A 24,250-nucleotide genomic window follows, 5' to 3' on the forward strand; every position below is an offset into this window, starting at 1 on the left:
CAAATAAAACCCAATCAGACTTGTTTGTGTTTGGCTTAGCATACCCAGAAAGAAACTATGGGGGGGGGGCGGTTTTTTGGTTACACAGTGGGCAATTTTGGACATTGTGCCAAACCAAAAGAAAATGAATCACATTCTGGTTTAGCATGATACAGTATGTGCAAACAAGCCATTAAAATTATATTCATGTCTCATACACGCTTTTTGGAGTTTGAGCATGTTTTGTTTCTTCCCTCAAATCATAGCATTAAGGAAGGATGGGGTTTAAGAACACTCTTGCATAAATCTGGATATGTGAGTAATGACAGCTATGAAAACATTGCGCTGGGAGGCATACGTGGAATATTATAGAGAAACATACACGCATGAGAGATAGAGACAGAGACAGACTTACATACATCCAACTGGTATTATTAACTGGTACACAGAAATAACCACACACACACACATACACGCACACAGAGATGAACTAAAATGATTGGCAACTACAATTTAGATGTTTGTAAAATGTGAATGTCAGTTGAACCTTCCATTTTTTCTCTTGCATCAAGTGATGACTAAAGAAAAATTAATTCTTTCTGGAAATTCTCAAGACGTCTTTGATATCATCAGTTCACAAGGCTGTGAAGTGCTGTGCTGTTCCAGGTGGGATAAATAACCATGTAGCATTCTGATAAGTCCCCAGTCTATTCAAGCATGATGATCCAAATGAGCTGCTTCAATATTTCCCAGATTTGTCTAGAAACTTGGAGAACTGTCTCTTATCTGTTAGGGTTAATTATTATTAATAGACATCCTAAAATTCTTAATTGTTTCTCCTAAATATGAACAAAAATAACATTCTATAGCACTATTTAAAGTTTAAAAATATTTTGTCTTGGCGGTTTAGCCAACATCAATTTTTGTATTTCTATCTTGGCTCTTTAGAATCAGGCATTATGCTTCATAGCCAGAGTGTTGTAGCAATTTAACTCTTGGACCAAACCTCAAGTCTGCAATTATTAATTTGGACTTGACTCTCAACAAGCACCTGGTGTCCATCATTTGCCAAATATCAGACCAAAGAGAAAGAGAGGATGCTGAAAAAAGACCAGCAAAATATAACTCTCATGGTTCTCTGTGTTTCCTTCCCCCAAAAAGAAAAATAGTGAGAGCTGTCTAACCTTTTCCTTTGATGCCATGTATTCCATGGAGATGCCATGATTAACATTGCAGTGTTTATTTTAAAATCAGTCTTTGTCATCCTTGTCATCAGTACCTGTGACAACCAATGGTGCTCAGAGCATCTGGTCTCTCAGTAGTTGCAGGCAAGCATTAGCTGTGATGGAAGTAAGGAGAAGGTGCTGTTTGGGGATACCACTTCATTCCCTTCTTTCAGCAGGGAATTGGGAGCTTTATGGCACATTGGCTCCCAGGAGTGCCATTACATATATATCTTAATTTTGTTTTTTAATTAGATTTGTATACTGCTTTCCTGTTGCGACCCGCTGGCGGCCAGCAGAGCTGGCAGCAGAGTCAGACAGTGAGAAGGTTGGGGAGGAACTTGGACCAGTCCTAGGGGCTGGGGAAAGCTTGGATGAGGGCTCTGTGTCAGAGGCAAAGAGGGAGTTAGACAGCAGCAAGGCAGAGGAACAGCTGAAGCCCGTTCCCAGGGTGCACATGTGCAGAGCTGCCAGAAGACAAGAACAATTAAGAAAGCAGGGTAGACTTGGGAGTAAGGCCACACCTTGGAGATGATTGGCCCCTCCCATAGAACATAAAAGAGGAGCGAATGGGATGTGGGCTTTTGCAGGAAGCCATTAGTTCATCTCGTTTCAAGATTAGAAAGTTCTGTTCATGATTCTAATAGACTCGGTGCCAAGTTTGGCCTTGCTCTGCATTTGGAAATTGGTTCTCTGGCATCATTCCAAGTGAGATAAGGTGGGGGCTGATAAACATTCCTCTGAAAGACTGTTTGCCAAAGCCTTGTTGACCGTGAATGAACAGAATTCACAGTCATGTTAAAAGAGGTTTTACCAGGATTAAGTCTTTGCTTCATGCTTTCTAACGAAGCCTAGGTCAGAATACTTCCTCCAGAGGTTCAGGGTGAGTCCATTCCTTCCTCCATTTTTCCCCACCAATCCTGTGAGAAATGTTAGGCTGAGAGAGAATGACCATCCTAAAGTCATCCAAAGAGACTGACAATGGTTTTGAGACTGACAATGGTTTTAATTCAGGCGCCTCTGTTCCTGGTCTAACAGTTTAAGGACTACACCACACTGGCTGCCCACTTCAGTTAACCTGAGTGGGCCAATCAGTTAGAAATGCCATTCAAGTTGAGCAAAGGACCATGAGACCTGACTACATGGTTCCAAAGTCAAAGAACGGAAAATTGAGCAACCATAGTTTTTTTGCTCTACCTTCTACTATATACTGCGAGCTAGAAAGTCAAAGATGGCTTTCTCTTCTTCTGTTCAAGGATGAACTGATGCATGTTGGAATTTCTTCAGTTTTTGCTCTTTTCTGCCTAAATGAGTTATTGCTTTCATTATTATGTGATACGGTTACAGTTTAATAGGACTTCTTCTAGGTCAATTTTCTAGAATTGTTGTTAAACTTTGAAGTCAAATGATCTGCTGGACTCTTGGCTCGTAGAGTTACTACAATTCATACTATTATCAGAGTAATATTTATTTCTATTTTTGCTGGTATGAAAAGTCATGGTTGAAGTAATCCCCCGTGCCTTCCTGAATGAATTTCCTCTTGTCTACCCCAAAATTGCCAACAATTTATGTATGCTAAATTGATGTTCCTTTAGAAATAATTACAGTAATTTATATTAAATGGACTCCCACAGTGGGGAAACAAGTTGTAAGCAGGAAGCTTATTTTGTTTAGTGTATTGTTTAGTCTGTACTCCAGGTGCAAAATTGGTAGAGTTTAAAAAAAAAAAGCTTATTCCAAATAATAAAGCATCTCATTCACTTCTTTGTCTCACATATACTTTTAGTTAAAGCCTAAACCCCGACATTGGTCCTACAGGGCCATCTACTGAATCCTTTCCAACTGATCTTTGTCATCAATGATGGGACAAGGGGGCATATAAAGAGAAAGCCAAGGGCTCACCAGTAAAGCACCTTCGCTAGGGAAATATCCCTGGGTTCATATGTGAAGTATTTTGATACCTGTCCTTGTTGGCCCTGTCTAGCTTGCTATTTCAATCTTTTCAGTGTCGTTGCTTTATTTGGTTTACCAACAATCATTCTAGTACTTTAGTCTTTCTAAATTTTTAGAATTTAGCTTTATGTGTTAAATTTTAAGATTTAAATGTTAAGGCTAAGATAAAATAATCATTTAAAATGTATCAATGAAATTAATCATTATTTGATTCCCTGCAACTTTTGATCCATGTTAAAATCTATCCACTAATTACTTGCCCCTTCACCTCTCCTTTCTTTGTTTAGGGACTGCTTGATTAATGACTTTTTGCAATTATGAAGGTGTTGAAAAAGTAACTTTGTGACCAATCCTTGAATTTATGATCTTTGTAGATCTGTAAATGAAAGCTGAAGTAAGATCAAAAACACAATCGCAATTTCACTTAGTGACTGTTATCATTAAAGACCGAGTTGCCAGTCCTAATTCTGGTCACTAAGCGAGGACTACCTATAGTCCCAGAGAAAGAATAGAAATAGAATGTTACGAAACACTTTTTTTAAAAAAATATTAAAGTTTACAAATACAAAGATTAAAAACTAATGCAAACTTTTAAGAAAAATCTAAGAAGTAAATAAGCAAGAAGGAAGTGCAAAGAGATTTTTTAAAAAGATATACTGTAAATGAGGACTTCTCCTTCCCTCTAGACAAGTATAAACAATTTCAGTAACTTAACACCTTCTCTAATATTTAATTTTAAAAGATCTCTTCTTCCCATATCTCATCCCATATCAATAATCGAATTATATGAAGCTTGTAATTCAGTCCTAATCAGCAAAAGTCTATTAAGAGCTATCAGAAATAGTAATATATTTATTTTATCCTTAGTCAGATAAGTCCATTTTGTATTCCAAATTATCACTTTCTGTAAGATATAAAGCAAAAGAAAAAAAATTAACTTTCCCCATTTATAAACAGATCTTCAAAGCCTCCTCATTCAATCCCGGTGAAAAAGAAATTCCATTAATTGCATGTGCAGAAACCACCACATGTATAAATTTATGGTTTTTTCTTGTTATTTTTTTTTAAAAAGCTTGATCTTTAATCCCTTCAAATAACGTTCCTTCATCATTTTCTCTTTGACTGCGGGGCAGCAGCATTGTCTGACCTCAGTGCCAAGGCACACTAAAAGTTGTAAGGATAGCATTTTGTGTATTTTTTGCTTTTTCCTTCCATTGCAAGGATGAGAGGGAAGCATATAGCCATTGCAAATGGAGCATCTACCGTGAATAAGACAATCCAGCAAAGTGGGCTAGGGAATGTCAGGTGAATGGGTGGGTCTGGGATTCTACATTGGAGCGGTCAGAATGCTTACAATACGCAAAACCAATATCAAGATTTTGGCAAGTGTTGTATCATTGAGCCGTGGTGGCACCGTGGTTAGAATGCAGTATGGCAGGCTAATTCTGCTGACTACCGGCTTGCCAGCAGTTCTCACCGGCTCAAGGTTGACTCAGCCTTCCACCCTTTCAAGGTGGGTAAAATGAGAACCCAGATTGTTGGGGGCAATAGACTGACTCTGTAAACCACTTAGAGAGGGCTAAAAAGCACTGTGAAGCAGTATATAAGTCTAAGTGCTATTGCTCCTTTCTGCCAAAAATGAGCAGAAAATGTTTGGCATATTGGAATTTTGGCAGGGCAGCTAGAATGCCACCTATCAGAATCTTTCTATTTTTTTTCCAGCTGGGGTATCTTATACAAGCTGCCTCAGCAAAATGGGAAAAAAAAGCATTAATATTAGGGAAGCATTATCAATGAACCTAGCAATATGAGTTAACGCTATTCCCCCACCTTGCAGAAGAATATAGCTATCTGCAGCCGATCTAATGCATTGAAAATGAAATATAAACTGAGAATTCCCTGATTCATTTTTTTTTTGCTGTAATCTTAAGTCTGTTTAATTAAGAATAACTCTTGCTCAACATTGAGAGGGGCTCATTTCTAAAGAAGTTACATCATGAATCAACATGTTCGTTTCCCAGTATTGCAATTGTCCTATCCATGTTAACAGAAACTGTCTTTTCTTCCCATTTCTTTAATAGTGTAAGAAGCTATCATGTTTTCTTTTTCGTTGAAAGAAAGGACTGGAAACAGCTAAACCAGTCTCTGCTGGCATTTTGTAACTGCTAATTAGAAATGTCCCTTGCTTGCAAGGCAGAGACTTTAGCAGAGCTGCTAAAATGTAAAATTAGTATTGTATTAATTAAGAACTAGTTGAAATTCCTCATGAAATATGCCTTTGAGGAAGCAACAAGTTGTAACAGGTCTTTCATGCATTGTGAGCTTTTGGCAGAATCTTCTCTTGATTTGGCTTTAGGGTTCTTTAGATTAAAATAATAAATTTACCAGCTGGATTTTAGTCTGCTTTGAACTTTTATTTTGCATTTGGGAGTGTAATAGTTTTGATTAGAGCCACATACCCCCCACCCCCCACCCTGTCTTTTATCTATGTGATGCATAGGAGATCATTCGTTATAATCTCTATGTCACCATACCTACTGTAATAATAATAATAATAACAACAACAACAATAACAACAACAACAACAGAGTTGGAAGGGACCTTGGAGGTCTTCTAGTCCAACCTCCTGCCCAGGCAGGAAACCCTACACCATTTCAGACAAATGGTTGTCCAATATTTTCTTAAAAATTTCCAGTGTTGGAGCATTTACAACTTCTGCAGGCAAGTTGTTCCACTGAAGAATTAAGGGAAATGAATTTACATTCTTGATTGGCATAGGCTGGCATAAGCAGTTCGGAATTGTTATCTTGACTGATGATGATTTAGGAGGTTTTGGAATTTGTGAGTTGGAGCACTTTACCAGATTTCCTGCTTGCATCCCTAACCTTAAAAACCTTAAAAGTATGAAAAAAAGATGAAAGGATGGGTTGAAAAATTCAGTCCTGCCCATCCCTGCAATATCATTACAACTATCAACTGGTTTGGAGAAGTTTGTGATCTCCAGTCCTGCAAAAGGTACCTATTTCTGCCCACCCATTGGAATCGCTTGTGGAGAAATGACTTGCTTCAGTTAAGCCCAGGGGTGAAATCCAGCAGGTTCTGACAGGTTCTGGAGAACTGGTAGCGGAAATTTTGAGCAGTTCGGAGAACTGGCAAATACCACCTCTGGCTGCCCCCAGAGTGGAATGGGAATGGAGATTTTGCAGTTTCCTTTCCTCTGCCACGCCCACCAAGCCACGCCCACAGAACCAGTAGTAAAAAAATTAGGATTTCACCACTGGTTAAAACTTGTCTGAGCAAGACATTTCCCCCCCACTCTAATTTCTGGCACATTCCTACATTTCAGGTGTCCTTCCTCTTGACCTGATTAATCCTAGATTCTGGCTTCCTTCTTAATCCTCTCTCTCCATTGGTTGATCAGTGACTAAGTTTTATCATTCCCTGTTCTCCCAGTTTCTCCTCAGTCTGCTATATAGAGTGCCAGCTGGTCAAAGATAAATGCAGAAAAGAAATGCAAAAGCATGAAAAGCTTGCAAAAGCCACAGTCTGTTTTAGCGCCAGTGAGCATTTGGTCAGCATTTGGATGTCTCCTATATCATTGGCTCAGCTTCCCCCCCAAAAAACTGCCTTGTAAGACAGTAGTTAAAACAGTGTAAAAATATTAACTGAATTCCCTATTTAGTCCTGAATTCATTCAGTGCTCTTGTCCAAGTTAGAAACATCAGAACTAGATCTGTGTATCCATAATAAGATTAAAAATGAAATCGAAGGGCCTTTTCTTGAATCTTCTTCCTCCAGAAGTTAAACAGGTCCCAATGTTGATAATGATTTTTTTTCTCTATATTAATCTCAGCAATTGGCATGGTATGATGGTCCGGTTGAGGCTATTGTTGCATTGTTTTTATGAATTGGAAATTATAACTTGTTTCTGTTGCATTATTGTGCTGTTTATATTGCACATAATTTGGAGATGCTTTGCAGGTCAGTCATCTATTCAATGTACAGGAATGAAGCCAGGAATGGATTTGGGGAATGATTTCTAGGCCACGGCAGATGGTGACTAAATTGTCACTCAGACTGGTAGACCCAGACTGACCCGTATCTGGGTTGATGTGGTCATGAACATGGCCTTCTTTCTTTCTTCATTTAAAAAGTTGCTTATAATTGTATGATGAACACCTGGCTATATAGCTCCATAACCGCACATAGCTAAAGTTATCAATATTTGTTTCCATTTTATCTAATAAATTCCAGGTATACAATGGCTAACCTTCACTCTGAGGAGCAGATTTCATATGAGCATCCAGACTGGATGGACGACTGCAGATTTAAATAGCTACTCAGATATCATTGCTGTGGAATATGACTAAGGGTAAATAATGACAGCTATAGAGGATATAGAAGCAATGGTTTTGAACGACTGGAGGAAGAGCTGTTACCAAGACAATAATCAAATAAGCAAGGCTTGAATCAGACCAAGCAACTAACTTGAGGATAGTCTCAGACAGGACTCAGTCAGGACTCTTCCTGGCTCACATGAAGATAATGTCAGGGAGGAAGGAAGTACATTTAGATTTGCGAAAGTCTATTAGTATAGCTTTTACAATAAAAGCAATCCTGACCTATATGGCACTGTTTTTTTAGGGCTGAAAATAGTTGAGAGTGGAGGCAATATGAATGAACCTGAGAACATTTCCACTATAAATGTATTACGGTGTATGTGTTGTTCCTTTTTATACATGGTGTACCTTTTGAAGAGAAAAGAGATCAAATGTGCAGTTGGAAGGCTCTTAATTGAGACATTAATAGTCTGAATGTGTTTGAAAGGGAACAATTGGCAGGATGTGCCCAAAGCTTCCTTATATAAGCTACAAGGCTTAAAATTTTTCCCGGAAAGCTAGAGGAAGCCAATTAAGGCCAGAGTAGATCAAGTAACCTTTATTAAACTAAAGTATCTTGTGCTCACATCTGCTAGCTGCCTTTGAATCCGTTCTCAGAATGGGCAGCTGTAAAACTCCCATTGATTTCCAGGCAGGTAAATTTGAAACCTTAAAGGTCAGAGCACACTTGAATCAAAGTTCTCTGAGGCTATTAAATTTAACATTTGCTTCCACTTATGTGGCTATGTAGCACTATCATTTCTAAGATGGTGTGATGATATTGTGATTAAAAAAAATGTTTACATGAAAGTTAATCAGTTAAAATGTTCCATTGATCAACTCCATTAAATTGAACAAAATTATTTACTATTTCTTCTATTATATTCTTCCTTTGTTATAAATAACTGAAAGTGGCAAACTTACCTCATACTCCTTCCTCCTTGTGTTTTCCCCTGCGAGGTGGGTTGGACTGAGAGAAAGTGACTGGCCCAAGGTCACTTAGCTCAGAGATCCCCAACTCTCAGTGCACAGACTGGTACTGGTCCACAGCACGCCAGAAATGTGGCCATGCAAACAAGCGAAGCCCGATCCATGGGATGCAGGCAGCACATGAAACCATGTCCCCTCTGGTATGCAGAAAACCTCTTTCCACAGAACGGGTCCCTGGTGCCCAAAAGATTGGGGGCCACTGACCTAGCTGGCTTTCATGCCAAGGCAGGGATAGAATTCATAGTCTACCAATTTCTAACTTCGTGCCTTATTGCTAGACTATAGTGGCATCTCATTCTGTAGATATTGAAGAAAGTGTATAGTGTTTTATCTTAAATGTATTGATTTGTTTCCCAGTATTTATATAATACAAAATGTAGAAATAGTAGACAGTTTCCAAAAATAAAAATTCAGCACATTAAATTAGATTAGAATTAAGAATTTAAATGGAAGCAGAAGATATTAAACTGGAGTGCAAAGCATCAGATATTCAGTTTCCAAAAGCTTGCTGGAAGAGCCAAGTCTTAACGATTGTCTTATAAATAAGAAGTGTGGAAACCATCCATCTGTCCGTCCATCCGTCCATCCATCCATCTAACCAACAACCAACCAACCAACCATCTAAACCATCCATCCATCCATCCAACCAACCAACCAACCAACTAACCATACAGTATCTTATTCCAAAGTGCCAGGCTAATTTCAAGCAAGTTTGTTTTTCTTGGCTTGTCTCTAGAAGATGTAAATGCTCCTATACTGGAAGTTTTTAAGAAGAGACTGGATAACCATTTGCCTGAAATGGTATAGGGTTTCCTGCCTAAGCAGGAGGTTGGACTAGAAGACCTCCAAGGTCCCTTCCAACTCTGTTATTCTATTCTATTCTGGCCCAATTGGCTTTTTCACATCCAGGGGCAAGATAGCATCCCCTGCAAAACACTGAACAGGCTGGAGAGAATCAGTTTGGAGGATATGGTCCTGAAGACACTCTGGGCCCAAGCTTGCAGGTTGATATCAGCACCTTGAATTGGAAGCGGATCCATTTAATAGATGCTGTATTCATATACCCCCTTTCACCCATCAGGCTGTTGGCTCTCCATCCTACATCAATTGCAGTTTCAGAATATTCTTCAAGGGCAGCCTCAAGTAGAATGCACAATATTAAAGCTATCTATAAATAATAATGATGTGAGTTAACTGTTGCCAGAGGCTTCCACTCCAAAAAGGGCTGCAGTGGTGCACCATGTTAACCTTCATCACAATCTCTGGCTCTTAATCCAGCTGGACCTGTAATTCCAGGGGATTCTTCAAGTTGTGGATCTGTTCCTTCAGGAAGAATGTCCTCCTTCTAGAGGAAGCCAGGGATATGTTGGGGCAGATGGGCAATCAACTTCTACCACAACATCTCCACTTCAGCTTCAGGACATGTATAACAGACTATCATCAATATTTGATTCAGATAGTATATTAAGAATCCTCCAGGTTCCAGTCATCTAATTTTGGGGGAACAGGGGAAAAAAACCAGACAGAGTCTCCTTGGTGTGTTAGTAGACACTTCCTACACAGTCTGGTTAATTTGGCATCCAAGTAATCTTAATAAAGTAAAACAAATTGAATTTTTATTATCCCAGAGATATTTAAATAGATTTGTTGTAATTAAGTTTATGTTTTATTTGATAAAAGTCTTCTTTGGTAAACCATCCTGAAAGGCAGTAGTGACATTTTAAAAGTAAATAAAGAACGCAATTGGATAAACAGAAAGATACAACCAATCTGTATGGAAGGCTATCTTCAATCTTTTCCATTTCATTCAATTTGGGAACAGGCATGTTCTTATTTCCGATGCTGGGGTCATACCAAAGTCAAAGTGGCTTCTGCAAAAAGAAAAAAAAATCAACTTGATTTACGACTGAAAAACATACCAACTTGGGAAATGAATTGATATTAGATGTAATTCTAGGAAGTCATATGTGAACTTATGAATTGTCCATACAGCCAGAATACAGACTGCAAAAATATCAGCAGGTGTTTCTACTGATAACCTAGCAAAGTATGTTTCTTTTCCTTTTCCATCTAAAACTATCCGAGGCAGTTACTCATTTTAATTTATTTATTACTAAGATTTTTATGCCGTTGCATTCCAGACTGGCTCTGAACAGGATAGCCATTCACTCCAGCCAATTTATTATCTGTCTTAAAAACCTTTTAACTTCCCTTTGATTGCCTATGTGTCTATTTCCACCATGCTTATATACTATCTCAAGTTGCATTCTTTTGGCTTTAACTGTTGTGGTTCTCCTTGCTAGAAAGAAAACATGGAGCGTTTGACTAGGAATTAAAAACCAGTTGAAGCAAAAATGAATGGCACTCTCATAGACATTTGCTTTATAATGTCATCCTCACTAATTAGTCTGGAGGCATAATTTGCCATTAAAGTTTTCCTTGAGTGACCTACCAATAAAATTGATAAAGGCTTTCATTCTGTGTTCAGAGCCCTTGAAATCAAACCATATAAAAGTGCATGCTAGAAATCTCTCCACTGAAGCCAATTAAAATGCAATAAAGTATTTAGAAGTTTCCATGCACTGGTTGTCACCACCTGAGATTACAGTTTAGGGAAATCTGAATTAGGTCAGCGTAAAGCTTACTGACATTTTTATGACATTGATTGCTTACTTGTTTTGCCTTAAATTACATACTTGCAACAGTGTTTCTGTGGATCCTAAAATATTAATAATCTGTAACGTTGTTATATGGCTAAAAGATCATCCTGTTTTCCCAAGTAGATTCCAAAGACGTTAGAAATACCAATTGCACTCACCCACTCTCACACATGTGCTGTTGTAGTACATTTCAGTTTGCAGGTTTGTCCTAGTCATTCCAGTGGACTGTTTGCTTCCAAGAATCTAATGGACAGGGAATTGTCGCCAGATGAGACCTTTGTGGGAAAAGGGATCTAAAAGTTTCTGAGAGTGAACTGTACACTTTAGGAGACCCATTACTGGAACTTGATTTCAGGTTCAATTAAACCATTGTTGTTGGTTGTTTGACAAGTGAGAACACCTGGCCAACTTCCTGTACTCTTGGAAGCTAAGCAGAGTTAGGTCTGATTGATGTTTGGATGGGAGATTACCAGGGAATACCAGAGCAAGAGACAGTAGACTACAACATTTACAAAAAGAATCAGAATAAGATAATGACCAACCACTTCTGCACTGATGCCAAAACAAAGGCATGGAGTCAAGTTTAATATTCAACAAAGAACAGCAGTAAGTTAGTGAGGCAGACAGAAAAGATTTGTGGAACAAAAAAGAAGTGCTATGAATTAAATTAACTATCTGACCGTCATACAGATTACCAAATTCAGAACGAAATGTGAGGCCTGCAGCCTTACTGTATATTTTTTCTCTCATGCCTCCCTTTGATCCTTTTCCTGACCCATCTCCTGAAGAATGGGAGGGCTCAGGAGCCCTTAGGTAGTAACTCCTAAAGAAACACATTCAGACTGTTACAGTCGAAATTCAGTATTTGAGTTTTTCCTAACTAGCAGGAGATTTCACTTTAAAATATTGATCAGAAAGCGAAATAGCATAATCTTTTAAAAATTAAAATCGCAAAAGGAAGGAAGTATATGTCTCGCAAGAGGTGGTTTAAAATAAACCAAAGCAAAAAGCAATATACATTTAAATTGCAGGGAAGTCTCCTTCGGGCAGCACAAGAAGATAAATCCACAAATACTATCAGATCAATATCAACACTGCAAGGCAGGCAAAGAAAACTGAAGGAAAAGTAGCAGGAGAGAGAGAGGTTTTAAGAAGCTATATTATACAAATGAATCTTTCTTTGTTTCAGTACAAAAAGTAAAGAGAGTGCTACAAATCCTGTGGCGGATGCTTATAATGAAATCTTATCACCAATCCACTACCCCCAGGCTGAATTGGATGCCATTGACTCCTGGCAACTATATGAACAAATGCTTGTCATCTCAATTTGTAGCCCCTTCCTGGACATTTCAACAATTCCATACTTGTTCTGTATATCTGAGTGGAAAGCTCCAGTGATGGGTTTCAAATTTTTTTACTATCAGTTCTGTTGGTGTGGGTTGGTGGGCGTAGCATGGCATGGCGGGTGTGGCTTGGTGGGCGTGGCAGGAGAAGGTTACTGTAAAATCTCCATTTCCTCCCGATCAGCTGGGACTTGGGAGGCAGAGAATAGATGGGGGTGGGGCCAGTCAGAATTTTTACAACTGGTTCTCCAAACTACTCAAAATTTCCGCTACCGGTTCTCCAGAACTGGTCACAACTTGCTGAAACCCACCTCTGGAATGCTCCCATGCAAATGTGTATAAGTTTGTAACTTTAATGCAATAGATGAGAAATAGAACTGAGAGAACATTTTCTATTGCTTATAACGAGGAGCCAATATTCTGGTTAGAGACACCACTGCAAAACAAAGACGTGCCAAAGGAAACCCAACCACCCATTGATGATGTCTCACAACAGTTCTGGGTGTGGTAATCTGGAGGAAGTTTCACCGCATTTCACACTGCGTTCTTTTATCTTATGAAATGCATTGTGCTTTAAGTAAAGGTCTACATCAGTGGTTCCCAATGTGGGGCCCATGCCCCAAAGGGAGGTAATTTGATTTTTAATGGGGGCAATTGGAATCTTGTTTAAACCAAGTTAATGGCCTTTTAGGCTTCCTTCGTGTGAGTAGGAGTTCACTTTTTGAATACTAAGAATTATATGTTGGGGGGCGGGGATCAGGTTTTAGAGATGCTTAGATGGGCACAGCCAAAAAAAGGTTGGGAACCCCTGGCCTACATCCATTCAAAAGACAACTATTTATTAGACAGCTGTGCAATTTGGCAGAGCTGGGCTTGTAAACTAACTAAACTAAACTAAACTAAACTAAACTAAACTAAACTAAACTACTAAAGTAAACTCTATCGATCCTTAATTAGGTAATTGATCTAAGAAAAGGGAGAATATAGGCAGCCAGCTTCTGCTTGATTCTTTTCCTCCATGGTTTGGCTTTTTTATGACAGTCTATCTTATGGCTGCTAGATCAGGACTGCAAAAAGTTCTTACCTAGAGGTTGGCCATATTTATGTATTTATTTGTTTGTTGGAAATTTATTTGCTGTCCATCTTTTTAAACCAATTCCAGGCAGCTTATAACATAAAAACATTAAAATGATTAAATATATTTAATCACAATACAAACAGAATAAAATCATTGACCCAAGATGGAAACGGGGGCATCTGGATGTATGGGGGGGGGTGGATATGAGGCTAACTCTTATTTAATTAGCCACCTCCAGTGTGACACTCCCCAATTGGGACCCCAGCCATCTGACAGAGCCACATCTTAAGACTCTTCCAAGAAAGTCAGAAGAGTGGGAGCCAATCTTAACTCAGAGGGTAAGATGTTCCAAAGGGCAGGAGCCCAAATTTACTACCCCTGGGCTTCCCTAAGCAGTCACCCTGCAATTTGAACTATGCGGGGATAAGCAGATCAGTGGAAATTACATGAATCTCAGTTCAAAACCTACAGAAAAAATTGTACTGCTTTATTTTGTGCCTGAGGGGAAATGTTAGCATTACTTCATATGTCTGAGTTGGCCAAGAATTTTGAAAACAAATATTCCAAGGACTACTGGGGAAAGAGCTACTTACGATTGACTGTACTCTAAATGAGTAGTGCATTTCAACTGAATTTCAGATCTTTTAAAGAGGAAAACACACTTTGTTCCTATTAACCTTTGTTCCACTAGACATTTCTTGGGCTCAAGAACTAATAGTTCTGGGCTGCAAAAAACTGGACAACCAGATTCTGTAATGGTACAGAAAGTACCATTTTTAGGAGATAATACCATTGTTCTTTCTCCAGGGATAATTGCCTTTCTGCTATACCAATGGACTTGGTTTCTAAAGGCAAAGTTGCTTGCAAAGTTCAGGCAAAATGATTGATTCACTTATTATGCACCATCAAAAGTGCCGACTTTTAGCAACTGCACAGTTAGATTTTCTCCAGGAGGATCTGTCCCCAACAGTTCACTCTTAGCTGCTATCATTAAGCCCAGCTATCCTGATGTTGGTTGTCCTCTTCTTCTCTTTCCTTCCACCTTTTCTAGCATTATAGACTTCTTCAGAGACTTAAGTTTTCACATAATATATACAAAGTAGCCTGATCATTTATGCCTTGTGGGAAAACTGTGGGTTAGTTTGTTGGCGCTCCATGCTAGTCTTAGAATTTTCTCCAATCTCCAAGTTTATCAGCATTAGTGTTAATACCTTATATGTCATTCTTATTTGTTAGTCAGGATTATACCACAGCTGAATTTCAATTTGAAGATATTTCCACAGATTGTTGTTTATATCTGGACAGCTGTGAAAATTGGATTAGCCTGAAAAAAAGCATCTGAATTTCAATAAACTGACAACTAGTTATGCAGATATAGTTATTAATTACTGTTTCATGTCAACGGATCTGAAATATAACATTCTAAGCTATGTTGCCTATTTCTTAAAATGATACCAAATGACTAAATAAGAAATCAAATATTTTTTAACCCAACTGCTTAGACCATGCAAGAAGAAATCCAGGAGGAATCCATCATAGTGGCCTTAAATTAGCACCCTTTAGATAGACCTTATCAGAATACAAAATGATTTTGGCTGAGATTTTTTTGAGTTTACAGAAGGTACCATCTAGAAGAAAGCTATACTACAATACATTTAAAAAAAGGAAGGTGTTAGTTTTCAGGTCCTGTCAAAAAATCTTTGCTCTTGGACAATAGTATTACCCAATTTCAGCCCTAAATGCTAAGCTTGATCTTACTACCAGTAGCAGAAAGATCTCTCTTCTAAAATAATGCTCACAATAAGTCAGAAGAGACATTTTGTAATAAATTTAGAGATGCCAATGCTGTTTCCATTACTCTGGCAACCCTGCGAGACAACCTAATCATTTCATTCAGTTCCTCACATTGCAATATAATACGTTTTATCATCTGCCAACAATACCATTCTATATAGGGCAAATAAAATAGACCATAAAAGTCTACGGTCTAAGACTATAAAATGCTGGTTTCATGCTCCAGGTGAAATGGGGAAAAAACCCAAACACTGTTTGTTTGATGGTCACTGTGGATTGCATTATATTTTTCTCACTGCTGTGATACACCATAAAGTACCAGGAAGAAGGTATGCTATATTCCTCTTAGCAAATTCATCTAGATTAATAGGAGGAAAGGAATCAGGTCTGAGGTGCAAGATCTTTTTCATCATTAAGCACCTCCAGCTGATTCTAGATTCTACTGCACATTAAATATGCACTTGCCAACTGGAAAGTAGGTAGAACTCTCTTGGCCCCAAGTCAAACCTCCTAGAGTGGACTTTCCAGTGGTGAGAAAGCATAGACACTACGTCCTTCTTCCCAGTTTCCACCATTGAAGTATGTAGGTGAAAGGAAGGGGAGCCACATGACTGTTTCTTCCCAGCCACCATGTCAATTGTGGGCCTCCATGGTTCTCCTTGTACCACACAGTGCAGCCCCTCCTTGTTCCATTTCATTGTGATTAAACTAGAAGCAGAAGAGTCCAGCATTGCTGCTTCTGCTGACAGATGCAACAGCTGGCTAAGTTATAGACAGCAGAGGAGGAGGAGATGGAGCAACAACGGCACAGTGATGGCTCCCCCGCAGGGGTGAAATCTACTTACCTTCCTTACCAGTTTGGAAGTGCACGCACCCCACGTGTGCAGACCTTCTGCGCATGTGCAGAAGGTAAAAAACACATTAATTCCTGGTTAAAACCATGAGTGGGCGGAGCTTCGCTCCACCATCACTACCGGCCATGATCGCTATCGGATCGCGCGATCCAGTCCAATCCAGGAGCATTTTACCCCTGCTCCCCCCTCATTTGTGCCTTCTTGCCTTCCTCCCAGGCTATTCTTATTGAGCCCTGTGCAACAGCTCTGACTGTAAAAGAGTGGGAAAGAGCCAGATATCCACTTTGCCTTCGCTATTTGTACAGCCGTACTGCCAATAACCTATAGTGCATCCTCAGCCATCTGGGTAATACAGTATTATTTCATAAATCTATATAGTGCCTTTGATTCCTTTCAAGCTAAACTGTTCATGTTTAATTATCTGATTTTCCCCTCTTGTTCAATATCTTTGGTAGTGCATATTAAAGATCCATACAAGTTTCCTTTAGGTAGTCAAAGCATTAGGGAAAGATGTGTAAGATAGCTTATGCTACAGTTTTCAGAATCGCCAGCCAACATAAGGAAGTAGGGATTTGTAGTCCAAAACAACTAGAGGGAGATCTACATGCACTTTAAATGTACCCACAGCTAAGTGGGAGTTGCTTTTCTTTCTAGTGATCTACTATGGGTTGTACCTGAATAATAAAACCATCCAGGGAGTCATTCCCAGGGAAGCTGATATTTCAGTCTTCAGAAAAGGTCATAAAATCTTAAGAACACCATGCTCAATCTTCAATAAATAACTTCTTGGCTGTGGCCCATTCTGGTTATCTCTATCCTAAATTGTATTAAATCCATTTGCCGTAGGTGATGCTCACTATGTCTGGTGCCTTGCGTAAGAGAAATAACTCTTTCAAGGTGGCTGGGAAAGATTAGAGAGTATTTATTTAAAGCCAAATTGTAGGCAACTACGAAGTGTAACTTTTTCTGTTTTAAATTTCCCTTCAAGCTGACAATACCATGCTACCCCATTTTTTTCTGTGTAGCATCGATCTATAAATGTTGTCTTTCCTTAGGTACTGTAGTAATTAATAAAGCCACGTACAATCTTACACAGTTTTACAAACTTTTCAGCTCTGCAGATTTGTTCCTTTGCTGTGGAGTAGCTCTGTGGAATTTTAAATCATTCCCTCTTATTCCATTAGACAGGTAAAATTGGGTTAATGCAATTAACTCTTTTCTTCACCCTAGGTTTCAGAACAAATGCATTTCTCCCCATTTTGCAAACAAACACATTTAAAATAAAACGTCTTGCCACAAGTCCCAGAAGAATTCATTAACAGGGCTGATATGTTATAGAACCAAGCAGTCTGCTTAACACGCTTCATCAGTCCAGTGTAACATTATTCCCAAAACAACTGAAAGACTTACTTCTGGAGTTATTTTTTGAATACCGCAAAGCTGCCTCAGCTAAGGACTGCAACAATAATAGAAACAATAAAAGCAACCAAACTATTAAAGCATAGACACACATGAGAATAATTTATTGAAGTAAACATTTCACTTGTAAATAAGAAGCTTTGTTCGAATTGAGAATTCCCCCTTGACAAGAAACTATACTTCATTTTGTCGATTTTCAATTATAAGATTTTTGAAAGTTGGAGGGCTCTATCTGTCTTCTCACTTTTGAAACCTATAAAGTGCTTTGCACATTTTCTGGGTTCATCATGATAAAAGATGGTATTTAATCAGTGGTGGGATTCAGCCAGTTCGCACCACTTTGGGAGAACCGGTTGTTAACTTTCTGACAGTTTGGTGAACTGGTTGTTGGAAGAAATCATTAGGGCAGAGAAATAGTTGTTAAATTATTTGAATCCCACTACTGTATTTAATTACATATTGATGCATTCCTAAGTGAAGTGGAATGGAGAGGTGCACCAAGATAGACTAAAGTGTCTGGTGTTTTGTTTTGTTTTTTTTAAAAAAACTCTTATATTTTGCTGGACTATATTGTCAATCTTTCAAATTGAACAGCACAATTTTGCAGGAATTAATGTACTTATCAGCTATGCTCTCTGGTTATGTTATTTTAATTGTATTGAATGGCAAAACTTTACTTTCCAGTTCTTCAGTTTCCCTCTACTGATGATTTTCATTCACTGAATTTTTCAGCCTAAGAGTATCAATGCATTGCACTTTCTCTAAAGATGTGATCCATCTAACAAAGCAGGTGATTTTCTCTGAACACTTCAGCCACAATGAACCACTTCTAGTCTAGACCATTTCATGACTAGTCATTGCTGTTACAGACTTAAATGGCATTTCTGAGGAAAGATTAAATTGTACTGTACAGAGGACGGCAACCAAATGTAACCTCACAAAAGCAGCTGTTTGGTACAATAATGAAACTAGTTTATAGCGATAGAAAGCCGGAAGTTCAAAAGTTAGTGATAACACAGTAGGATTTTAGCCTCAATTGAATCATTCATGAGCTGATATTTATTTTATTTATTTGTTAAATTCATTTGCCACCTAGCTCGCCGTGGGGCTACTCTAGGCAGCTTACAAAAATGCAGAGGAAGAAAATGAAAGGAGTGTAAACAGAACAGAAGTAAAATAATAGAACCATAAAATAAACAATGAAAAAAGAATGCAACAAGAATACATCGGTAGGATAACCAAAAAGATGGATGGGTGGAGAACAGAGAGCGAGGAGGGTGGGGAAATAATCTCTTTGAATACCCTGTAGAACTTCCAGTGAATGTACATCACAACTGCTGAATTGCTAACAGGCTGTATTTATGCTAAGCCATGTGAAGCGATTCAGTTTCATTGAACTGTGGGTCAAATTGAAAGTGCATAGTTGGATTCATAAAACCCATCATGGTTTAATTCCAGAATCACCTGTTTAATGTTGCCAACTGTTTTTGCCTGCCCAGCAGGTTTCAGCAGAGTAAGTGTGCTCCAGCCCCCTGCATTAGACATTGTCATCTTGTAAGATCTAGGAAGCATGAGGTCTCTGTTGCAGCCCCCACCTACTGGAACTACATCCCTCCAGACATAAAGATGGGACATTCTCTCCTAGGAAAAATTTGAAAATTTGGATCCAATCTGTGTCGGTCACTGGGACCAGAGATTTTATTTTCCAAGCTTTCAGACTTGTGCTGGAGCCCATCTTCAAGTAACTTATCTCTAGTCAGACTCCAGCACGAGTCTGAAAGCTCAGAAGACAAAACCTCTGGTCCCAGTGACCGATCCAGATTGGATCCTGCAACATTATCCTGGGACACGTATATTTGCTTTCATTCTTAAAAACTTGGCTTTGATCCCTGGATTGATGCTTATTATTTGCCTAGGGTCTCTGTTATGTTTGTTGATTTTTGTTCTTTATTAGTTCATTTTAATCTGAGCTATCTAATGTAATAATTTTAGCTGTTTTTGTGTTTTTTTTTCCCTTAGTTTGGTATGCTGCCCAGAATTCACCGAAGTTGGGTGACCAATAAATCCAAATAAATACATGAAATCTCCAATAGAGATTCTGCCAATAGTGATTCTGCCGTATTCGCTGCTAAAGGGAGGTGTTTCCTTGTGGCAGTACAGGACAATTTGGCTGGCCTTCTCAGTAGTGGTAAGAATGGAGGTGTCTAAAATTTAGTTGAATGTATTTGAGGCATCTGACAATGAACTTTGTATGGTCTTAAGCTGCTTAATTGAAGACTTTATAGCATTGCTCTATTCTACCTTTTTATCATTTTGTAACTTGTATATTCTATTTTATATCTATGTTTACATTTTATTTTTGTTTATACACTTTCTTTGTGCCTTGGTAATATAATGAAAGATTAGCGTTCATCCCAGTGAAAAGTGTACCCTTTGATGCCATAATAAAAGGAAACATGCAAATGTTTCAGTACAGTTTTAAAGTTTACCACACTCTGTTCTTTGGTCTTTGAGATTAATTGCCTTTCTGAGGGGTAATAGCACTGATGCAATAAAACGGTATTGCAGTTAATCCTTAGACATGTCATGGAAGATAATGATCCCAAATACAGAATCAAAAGACTATAATTAATTATTGGAAAGCTACACATTACCAATAAACTCTTATTATTGGAAGACTGTAAATCATGACTAGAGAACCAAAGTTCTCTAGGTGATACAAACATAATATTCCAACTCTCAGCAATCCAAGCCAGTGTAACCAATTATGAGGCACAATGGAAGTTGTTGGAGTGCAACAAAAACTGGATGGAATATTCCTTACTCTTATCAGAATTTAAACATTTTTTTCCGATTCTACTGTATTGCTATTACAACCAAGGTTTATTGAATAAACCTCAACTGGTTTATTCACACATTGAGTTATAAACCCCAGTCACAAACCACGACAGCTAGTTTTGCCCATCTTAATAAGCCATAAAAACATACAGCATGTTATATCTTAACTGATATATGAATCAGTTGTGTAACAGGAAACACCTGGTACAGATCAGGATTAGCTGATGACATTCATACAGAACAATTCAAGGACCACAAATAGACCTGATCAATGATTCCCTATCGAAAACTTTGAAGGTTTATAATTCCAGGGCAGGTTTCTGGAGAAGCTTCATATTTTGCAGTATATCTGAAAAACCAGATCAGGATAACACCATAATTTATTTCACAAAGCTGAATTACCCTGAGGTCAAAAAAGTAATGATCCCTAAGAAGACTGTCTAGTTTCTTTTCTACCTGGACCCTTTTATCTTTACCTGATGCAATATAGGCAAGTAATATAAAAAATTATCCCCTTATGTCCTTCTCTTTTTGAAAATTTAGCTACATGGCTAAAAATAGCCAGTTGATAGTGTTCCCTTTCTAGCTGGAAATTCTGGAATTTCCATTATTTGCACATCTGGAAGACTTCTGATGGGAGGAACTGCATGACATCATCAGATAACCTAGCAAGTTTACCAGCAATATGCTGATGACATCAATAGGAATGGAAAAAAGAAGATATGTGGGTAGCTGGCCTTGATTATCTTCTCCAGCAGTCCAAGGAATATTTCTTGAAACTCTCTGCATACCTTGTTATAAGGACTCCAGCCAGAGATCCCAAGTTGTCTCATCGTATCTTTCGTTGAGTCCCAGGATACAGGCCTTTCACACACTCTAAACCAGGGGTCTGGCTGGGGAATTCTGGGAGTTGAAGTCCTCCAGGCTTAAAGTTGCCAAGGTTGGAGACCCCTGCTCTAAACCAACCAGTTCTTAATTCTACTGGCCAATGACATTGCATAAATCAAACAGGACATAGAAAGGGCATTTTGCTCATGTTACACATTATTACTTGGTGTACTAATAGAAGAAAGGGAAGCAAATGCATGTGGAAATCTTAAGAGCAGGGCTGCTGAAAACCCTGGAAAAAAGGAAAGCAATACTCCATAGAATATTCACATATTCCTTGAAGGAACAAAGAAATCCACAGCTTTTGTATTATTTATCTTGGTTAATGACTGGAGAGATACGGGAGACTCTTTAATTTAATTAAAGTGCAAACTTCTACTTAATAATAGGAAAGATAAGGGAACTTTAATCATTTTCATTAAAGCGCAAACTACCTCTTGTACCCTCTCAGTGTTTGCTTTGCTGTATGCAAAACCCCATGCTGATCAAACAAAGTGGTTATATAAAACATACAATTTTTGAAAATTTATTTCAATTAATTAAGTTACTCTTTTCTCGAGTAACTGTGATCCAAAACAAAGATTTTCTTGCTCTTCCAGAACAAAAGAATTTACCATGGTAGCTTTCTATGACATACATGGACATCTAACACTTGATCACCAGGTCTTTGTTTTCACCTCTGGATTCAACAGGAAACCCATTCCCAATGAGTTTAGGGGAAATGTTTTGCATGATCACAATCCAGGTAGTAGCAGCAAAAGGTTACTTATGATTAAAACTGCTTATTGACTCTACTGAGAGGGTGAGAGGCCGATCCCAGTTGTCACGGCAACTGCTATGCGATTAAAGGGGAATTGCTGGAGAATGCATTAGAGAGGCGCAGATTTTTGAACTTGGCATGAAGAAAATAAGCCAGTGACACCCCAACCATTTGCCCTTCGTGCTTTATCTTCTAGAGTTCATTAGGAAAGCAATTAAATATTCTAAGGGTCATTACAACTTTATTGCCAACCCCTAAAGCCACTGTCCAATTTTCTTTACTTTTAACTCAAATAAGGACAAACCTATCGACAAATCCTTCTTCTTTCTATGGCTTCCCCAGTAAATCAAAGTAAAGATGACATAAACATTCAGCAAAAAACTTTTCAGCTGAATGTTGAGCAACAATTGTATCCCAGATCCATCCAGAAATGAAGATGGTTATTGGATTAGATATATATGCTTGCACATTTGGAGAGACTATAGCTTCATGGAAAAGCATATCTTTTGTACCCTGAAGTTCCAAGTGTGTGTATGTGTATGTGTGTGTGGAATGTATATATAGTGGTATGTATTATAAATAACTCAAGGCAGAAAATATGCCTAATATTCCTTCCCTCTCCTATTTTCTCCATAACAACCTCTGAAGTAGGTTAGACTAGACTAGACTAGATTAGACTAGACTAGACTAGACTAGACTAGACTAGAATAGAATAGAATAGAATAGAATAGAATAGAATAGAATAACAGAGTTGGAAGGGACCTTGGAAGTCTTCTAGTTCAATGGACTGAAAGAGAGTGATTGGACCACCAAAGTCACCAAGCTGGCTTTCATACATAAGGCAGGACCAAATTCACAGTCTCCTGGTTTCTGAAATTTAGATATCCTTTGTGAGTTAGAGGAGACTATGTGGGTTATGTGAACTCAACAGTAGTTTGACTTGATGTACAGCACCTTCATTTGTTTAATTTGTCAGTAATACAACCAAGTATTACATTCAAAAGATCCAGATTCAGGGAGAGCCACAGGTTGGGTCAGAAGAATCCAAATGAAGTCCATGACCATGTGATCAAAACCCCAGATGTTTTATACATTTGGCTCGCATATAGCCATTAAGGATATGGGCAGTCCATAGATGAATAAAGTAATAAATATAAAAAAGAAGAGATCACATGTTCATTATTGCCATCTTGACTTTTGTCACTCAACCCTGTGAGCATTTCTGTCAGAACTTCTTCTGTTCCTAAATATTTCAAAACATCAGTATTTTTGGCCTCTCATTCCTTTTAAGCCTTGCATTGAAGGAATGCAGGTTTTTTTTCTTAACATGTATTTGCTTTCAGAGGCAGCATCAAAAGTACTTTCCTGAAGCACATCATCCAAACGGGGGCTCCAGTGCATTCCTTTCAGTGTTATTCTCCACTGTGCCTGTTTACTCTCTTATAATCCCTTCCACTCCAATAAACATAAAATCAGATATATGTCTTGCTAATCACCCAAGCACCATGCTCATTGGTGATCATTCTAAAGGATGAGGAATAAGGAAAAATGGCTATAAGATTTGTCCTGCAAACCCAGTTTCTTGTAAATTGAATTCTGGAGACTGTCCTTGCTGTTTGAGCTCACTCAGCAGATCAAGGAGGCCCACTTCCTGATTCTGTGAGTAGGCTATTTGGGGACAATTTTTAAAAATAAACTTCCTATGAAAGTTTGCTGCTGTCCTTTTGTTTCCCTTGACATTCTCATTCTTTGGTATTTGTCCTGCAAATCCTACATTAATTGTTACACAAATTAGCAGTAACATTTTTTTAACAGAAGTTGAACTGCTTTTACAACAATAATCATTGAAACTTTTTATAGTGTGACCTTGTAAATTGTCTGCTTCTTTCTTTTCCATATCTGTCACCAGAATCAACAGCCTACATTTACATTACTTAATTTGTTTATTGATTGCAGCAATCAGCTTCAATCCAGCCCCTTCAAATCTGTATCATTATAATCTATAGCTCACATGACTCATATGTTTCTATGGGAGAACTTTGAAAAGCACATCATTGCTGATTCTATATTCATGCTAGCATATATTCTTGAA

Source organism: Ahaetulla prasina, chromosome 1, assembly GCF_028640845.1.
Source record: "Ahaetulla prasina isolate Xishuangbanna chromosome 1, ASM2864084v1, whole genome shotgun sequence".
Taxonomy (NCBI): Eukaryota; Metazoa; Chordata; class Lepidosauria; order Squamata; family Colubridae; genus Ahaetulla; species Ahaetulla prasina.